General features: G+C 37.4%; 1 pseudogene; it reads left to right on the top strand.

The window, feature by feature from the left end:
• Window positions 1–515: 515 nt before the first annotated feature.
• LOC126009284 (leucine carboxyl methyltransferase 1-like) lies at window positions 516–1,826 on the top strand (annotated as a pseudogene).
• The last annotated feature ends 4,811 nt before the right edge of the window (window positions 1,827–6,637 follow it).

The raw sequence follows: 6,637 nt of genomic DNA, 5'->3' as shown, positions 1-6,637 counted from the left end.
AGCAACATTTAATTAAGACTATGGATTTCCAACTATCCTAATAATGAGAATGTACGAGGGAAATAGAAAGCCTGTCTAGAGTACAGGCGGGGGTTGGGTGGGGAGGGGGAGATTTGGGACATTGGTGATGGGAATGTTGCACTGAAACCCAAACACAATCATGTATGTAATAAAGTTGGTTAAATTAAAAAAATACCTCAAATATTATAAATTAAGATTTCCTTTAGATGTTCATCAGTAGAATGCGAATAGTGAAGAAATAAAATCATAAAATTGAAAAAAAAAGACTATGGATTTTCTCTAGACAACTTTAGCTACACACAATAATTTTAAGTCTTACATTCAAATCAACTAAGATAACTTTCTAATTTATTGACAATTTCTATCATTCATAAACTGTTTTATTAATTTAATTCATTTATAAAGTATTTCATTCATAACTTTTGTTACGAATAACTTTGGGGGTTATTATTTTAAAATTCTGGGATGTTGGTGGGCAGGCGGTATCGCTGAGAATCACCAGCTTGTGAGCTGGGGTGTCAGCGCCTCTGGCTCATCTCCCTGATTCACACCTTACCAGAAGCCCAGCAACCCTACTTCCATGTCTGCGGTGGGCACAGCACTCCGGTACCTCCACGCCCATGGCCTCTAGCCTGAACAGGACCGTTTTCTCGTCTTCTTCCACCTCCACCGATGCTGATGACGAGGGTGTGCCCGGCACTTGCGAAGATGTTTCTATATGCAAGAGGTTTTCAGTCAGCATTGGATACTGGCATAATCCTTACATCCAGCATTTTGTGAGGCTGTGTAAAGAGAGGAAGGCTCCCCAAAATTAACATATAGTATTTTGCTCGAGTTCAAGGTGCCATTCAGCTTATAAAGGAATTTCTGCGGAGGACAAAATGTAACTCTCAAATTATCAACCTGAGGCTGGGATGGATACCGCGTTCTGGACATTAAAGGATGAAGATCTTCTACCCAAAAAATACTTTGAAGTTGACTTTCCAATGATAGTCTCAAGAAAACTGCACAATATCAGATATAAACCTCTCCTATCAAAGCCCATTATAGAATTACACTCGGAGGATACACTTCAAATGGATGGAAACATATTGGATTCAAAGAGATATACCATTATTGGAGCAGATCTCTGAGATATACCAGAACTGGAAGAAAAACTAAAGAAATGTAACATGATACACAATTACCGACGCTCCTGATAACGGAATGTGTGCTGGTGTATATGACTCCAGAGCAGTCAGCAAGCCTCATCAGGTGGGCAGCCAACAGTTGAGTCTACCATGTTCATCAACTCTGAGCAGGTGAACATGAATGACGGGTTTGGGCTGATCATGATTGAAAACCTATGGAGACGACACTGTGACCTGGTAGGAGTGGAAACCTGCAAGTTCTTAGAGTCACAGAAAGAATGTCTCCTATTGAATGGATGGGAAACGGCCTTGGCAATGAACATGATGAATTATACAGCAGATTACTACGAGTTGAAGTGAGAAGAATAGAGAGTCCCTAGAATTCCTGGATGAAAGGGAACCTCTTGAGCAGTTCATGCAGCATTACTGTCTGTGTTGGACAACGAAAGGTGGAGCTGAGTTTGGTTTGAAGGACGTAACTTGCTAATCTGTTCAAGGTTTGCATTGAGCTAGAAGCAGAAGCCACTAACCTTCTCGGAGTTGACATGCTGAGTTTCCTGAGTTTCGGCCAGGCCTCATTTCCAGTCAGTCTCAGAACTCAGTTACTGAGCTGTCGCACCTACTCCTGTTGATCTGTTGATTAAATAAATTTCAGTTGCCAAAAAAAAAAAAAAAGTTCTGGGATGTTTTGTTCGGTTTTATTCTTTACAATACTGGGAATTAAACCCAAGCCTTCACACATGTAAGACATGTAGTTCTCTGCTCCTGTGCCACACCTCCAGGTCCTTTTTTTTCTTTCCTAATTTTAGAATTTCTTTCCCATGGTCTTAATTCCTTTTCTACCCTTCTGCTCTGATGATCTTGCATTTTGTTGGCGCTAAAAGTCTCCTGGAAACTGACAGATTATATTAACCCTTAGGAGAAGGTTAAAATAATCTCTCTGAGTACTATGTTTTATTTTCTCCTCATCTAACTAATGATATCTGTTCTTAAGTAACTTGGGAAATAACTCTGGAGGGAATTTATACTATTTTAACTATTAGGAAACGATTGAGAAGTCCTCTCACTTTCTCTTTTGCTTACTTCCTACCCTCACTTTCTCTTCTATCATTTTCAGTGCAGCTGTAGGAAGTTTCTCAAATAGTAGTATTGAAAAGCTGCAGTTGTGTTAGTGGATTGTATTTAACTCCATTGTAACCTTTTACTTATTGTATAGAGGCTCTTTAGAAAGTAATTTACTACCTTGCACTTTGCCAGCATTTAAGAATGATATGTTTACTATCTTCAACCATCCATCAACTTTTATGCTGTACACAGTCTCTCTTTTCATTTTAATTAAACAATTACAATTTAAATTAATTAAGATAATTAAATAAAATAATATGAACCATAATATTTACTTTTTTTTTTTTTGGCTTTTTGGGTCACACCCGGCGGTGCTCAGGGGTTACTCCTGGCTGTCTTCTCAGAAATAGCACCGGCAGGCACAGGGGACCATACGGGACACCGGGATTCGAACCAACCACCTTTGGTCCTGGATTGGCTGCTTGCAAGGCAAATGCCGCTGTACTATCTCTACGGGCCCCATAATATTTACTTTTATTTTCTTTCTTGAAAACAGATGAACCAAGATGAATAGATAAATTGTATGTAAGCCTTAAAAGATTATTATATGTAAGCCTTAGACATGTCCTTCAAGTTATGTGGTCAGTTTGAAAAAAAAAGAAAAGAAAAAAGTAAATAAAACTGGAAGGAGTCTGTCGAGGCAGGAGTCTCAAACTCAATTTAGCTGTGGGCTGCAGGAGGCAAAGTCGGGGTGATCCTTAAGTGCAAAGTCAGTAGTAAGCCTTGAACATTGGGGGGTGTGACCCAAACAACTAAAACAAAACAAAACAAAATTCCTCTAGGGCAGGGCCAAAAAATGTTGTACGGAGGGCTGCTTGCTGCCTGCGGGCCACAAGTTTGAGACCCCTGATAGAGGTTATAAATATCAATATAAAAGAAAAAGGGGAAATAAAGAAAAACATAATAAAAAACAAAAAAACAACAACAAAAGACAAAACAAAAAACAAACAAAAGTAAAAAGCAAAAAAGGCAAAACTAGCAACTACAAAAAAGCATTACAGCAACAAAAAACCAACAACCAGATAATAACCACAAGAACTAAGGGGAGAAAAAAAAGAGGATGGAGGGCTGGTGTGACAAGGTTTTGTGCTTTTGTTTTCTTCCTTTTTTTTTTTTTTGCATAGGCATAGTAAGTATTGGGGAAATTAGAAAGGGAATTCCTCTTGGCCTAAGAGATGCAGGGTTTCTCCGCCCTTGAAGCATACTGTATGGGAAAAACTACAGGCTCCATACATGCTCATTTTCACACCCCAAGGTCTTTTTATGGTGCCAGGAAACTTTTCACTCAGAACCACATAACTTGAACCATCTTGTTCTACCTCATAAATTGGGGGGATGGATGATACCAGGACCAAACAGTTGTATGAACATTGAGTAGAAATAAAAATTGATCAGACTTAAATACCAAACCCAAAGTCAATGACAACAGAATCAATAACTAGCCTACAAGCAACTAGATACAGAGGGGACCAGTTACATTTGCAGTCTGGGGGGCAAAGGAGGGAGATATAGTATGATGCTGGAAACAGTGGTGGAGGAAGGACAACAATGGTGGTGGGAATGCCCTTGATTCATTGTCACTAAGTACCTTAAATATTACTGTGAAAGGTTCGTAATCTACTTTATTCTCAATTAAAAAAAAATTAAAAATGTCTTTTCTTGAATACAGATAATTCAAGATGAATATGTAACATATTATTGCATAAAAATCTTAGAAACAAAAATTATTCTTGTCAAACAGAAAATAAATTATTATTTTAATTTTTGAAAATCAACCAAGTTGGTATTTCACTTTGTAAAATGAACAACACATGGCTCATTTCTTTACTGATTATACAATTTATTTGCTTAACCATTTTGAGTATTAATTTTTGAATAATGGGAATAAGAGTATTTCTAAGTACCTCATAAGGCTAAATGTGAAAGCAATTAATATTAAGTGTTAGAAGAGTTCCTTGATATATTAGTTATTATCTTAATATGAAACAATTAACAGAATTGGCTAGCAATAAGAGCATGTAGAGGAAATAGTGATTGTAGCTATTAAAGTAAAAGCATTATTTTTTTTTGTTTTGGTTTTGGTTTTTGGGCCACACCTGGTGATGCTCAGGGTTTATTCCTGGCTATGCACTCAGAAATCATTCCTGGCTTGGGGGACCATATGGGGCGCAGGGGGATCCAACCGCAGTCCATCCTAGGCTAGGGCCTAGGCAGATGCCTTACCATTTGTGCCACAGCTATGGCCCCAAAAGCATTAATGTTTTAAATTATATTTTATATATTTTAAATTAAAATTCTATTTTTATATTTTAATATACTCTCTTATAGACCTTTCATAGACACACTTTTTACCTTTTATTATTCAAATAATAACTATTGATATTTTTATTTTGCTGTTTTTATTATATTTTAGCCTGAGGTTTTAGATTAACAACTTTGGATATATCCATTTCAGAACTTTGAGCCTCAAGTCTGTAAAAAAAAAGTCGTTTTCATTATTTTTGTTTCTTGGGGGGAAGTGATTGGGCCATACCTGCTGTGCTCATGGATCATTCCTAACTCTGTAATCTGCGGTCATTCTTGGCAGTACTCAAGGCACCATAATCTACGTGGGAGATTGAACCGGAGTTGGCAGCATGCCAGTCTCACCTGATATACCATTATCTTCAACCCTAGCCTACTCATTCTTGTTAGATGCTCAGCTTTCTTGTAGAATATGCAAAAGTTTCAAACAGGTTGGTTACTTTCAAGACAAGACAATGCTTGCACTTTTCAGGATCTGCCACCAACTTCTGTTCTGACAACCCAACTTATAACTAGAATCAAATTTTACCATATGAAATTGTTAGTCTTTCCTGGGGGTGCAGGAAAGAAATGAGTTCTACATTAGATACACTCTCACAATAACACAGCAAGAACCAGGGCTATGGGCCAAGAAGTAAATGCCATGATGTTCAGTCAAGGTGTACATACACCTGATTGAGGGGTACACTCTCATTATATTATGTTTAACACTATTATAAAGTTCTTAGCTTCCAGGCCTAAAGAGTTGAAAGAGTTTTTAGAATCTTGGGGGGAGAATAATTTATGTCACTTGACATAAATGACACAAAACATTAGCCAGTTAATGCTGGAAGAACTCATAATATGAGTCTTCTATGAGAAGTAATTGATAGTAAAAAAGTAAGACAAAATCATGCCTTCTAAATAGAAATGGTGACCCAAAATTGGAAACCAGGTGGTAGCACCTAATTGTTAGAAGTCAGATGGGTGTAATTATTCTGTAGGGCAGCCAGAATAGAATAGCATCCAGGAAGGCTGACATATGGTGATATATAGAGAAGGTTGGTAGGACATGATGTACCAGAAACAAGATAAATGGTCCCAACAGTGGCATCATTTAATAAATATAAACAAAGGTGATTTACTGCTGTATGATCTAAAGACTGAGGTTAGCTATCCTAATGGGAACATATTTCCTGCCTAATTTCCATAAATAAAGGCAGTTCTGAGTTGCAGTCATAATCAAATAGAAGAGATGTTAGGTCATATGGATGCTCAATTCCTAGTTTTGTTGAGGAGTGTCCATATATGTTCCATTATGGCTGTACCAATTGACAGCCACCAGTAATAAATAAGGGTTATGCCTCTCCAACCACAACCTCACCAACACTAGGTGATTTTGTTCTTTTTGATATATATGTCTCTCATTGCTGTTTTGACTTGCATTTCAAACTAGGAATTGAGCTTCCATAAGGCCTAGCAATCTCACTCTTTAAAATATATCTTAAGATAAGATTGGGCACATTCAGGTGGTATGGATGTAGACTAAGTCAGAGGGAGAGAGATAGACACAGAATAGTCTCACTCATCTCTGGGATTTAAAAGAAATGACATAATGAGGGCTGGAAGGACCAGCCATGATATGAAGCTAACCATAAAGAGTGGTGATTGCAGTTGGAGAAAAAATCTACACTAACAACTATTATGACAGTGGTAGTGAGTGAGAGAAGTAGCATGCCTGTCTCAAAGCAGGCAGGGGGTGGGGGAGTAGGGAAATGGGGCATTAGTGGTGAGAAGGTTGCTCTGGTGAAGGAGGGTGTTCCTTTTTTATAACTGAAACTCAACTACAAACATGTTTGTAATCATGGTGCTTACATAAATGTATTACTTTTAAAAATATAAATAAATAAATAAAATATACCCTAAGGTTCCAAAAACCCTATTTGTGTAAAAGATATTTGCACTCCTAAACTCATTACAGCACTATCCACAGTAGCTAAAAGTAGAAAACAACCTAAATGTCCAAGAAAAGATCAATAGACAATGAAACTATGGCAAATATGCACTATAGATGGATA

The sequence above is a fragment of the Suncus etruscus genome, chromosome 5, assembly GCF_024139225.1.
Source record: "Suncus etruscus isolate mSunEtr1 chromosome 5, mSunEtr1.pri.cur, whole genome shotgun sequence".
Classification (NCBI taxonomy): domain Eukaryota; kingdom Metazoa; phylum Chordata; class Mammalia; order Eulipotyphla; family Soricidae; genus Suncus; species Suncus etruscus.
The sequence above is the reverse complement of the archived record's forward strand: the minus strand, read 5'-3'. Positions and strand labels throughout refer to the sequence as shown.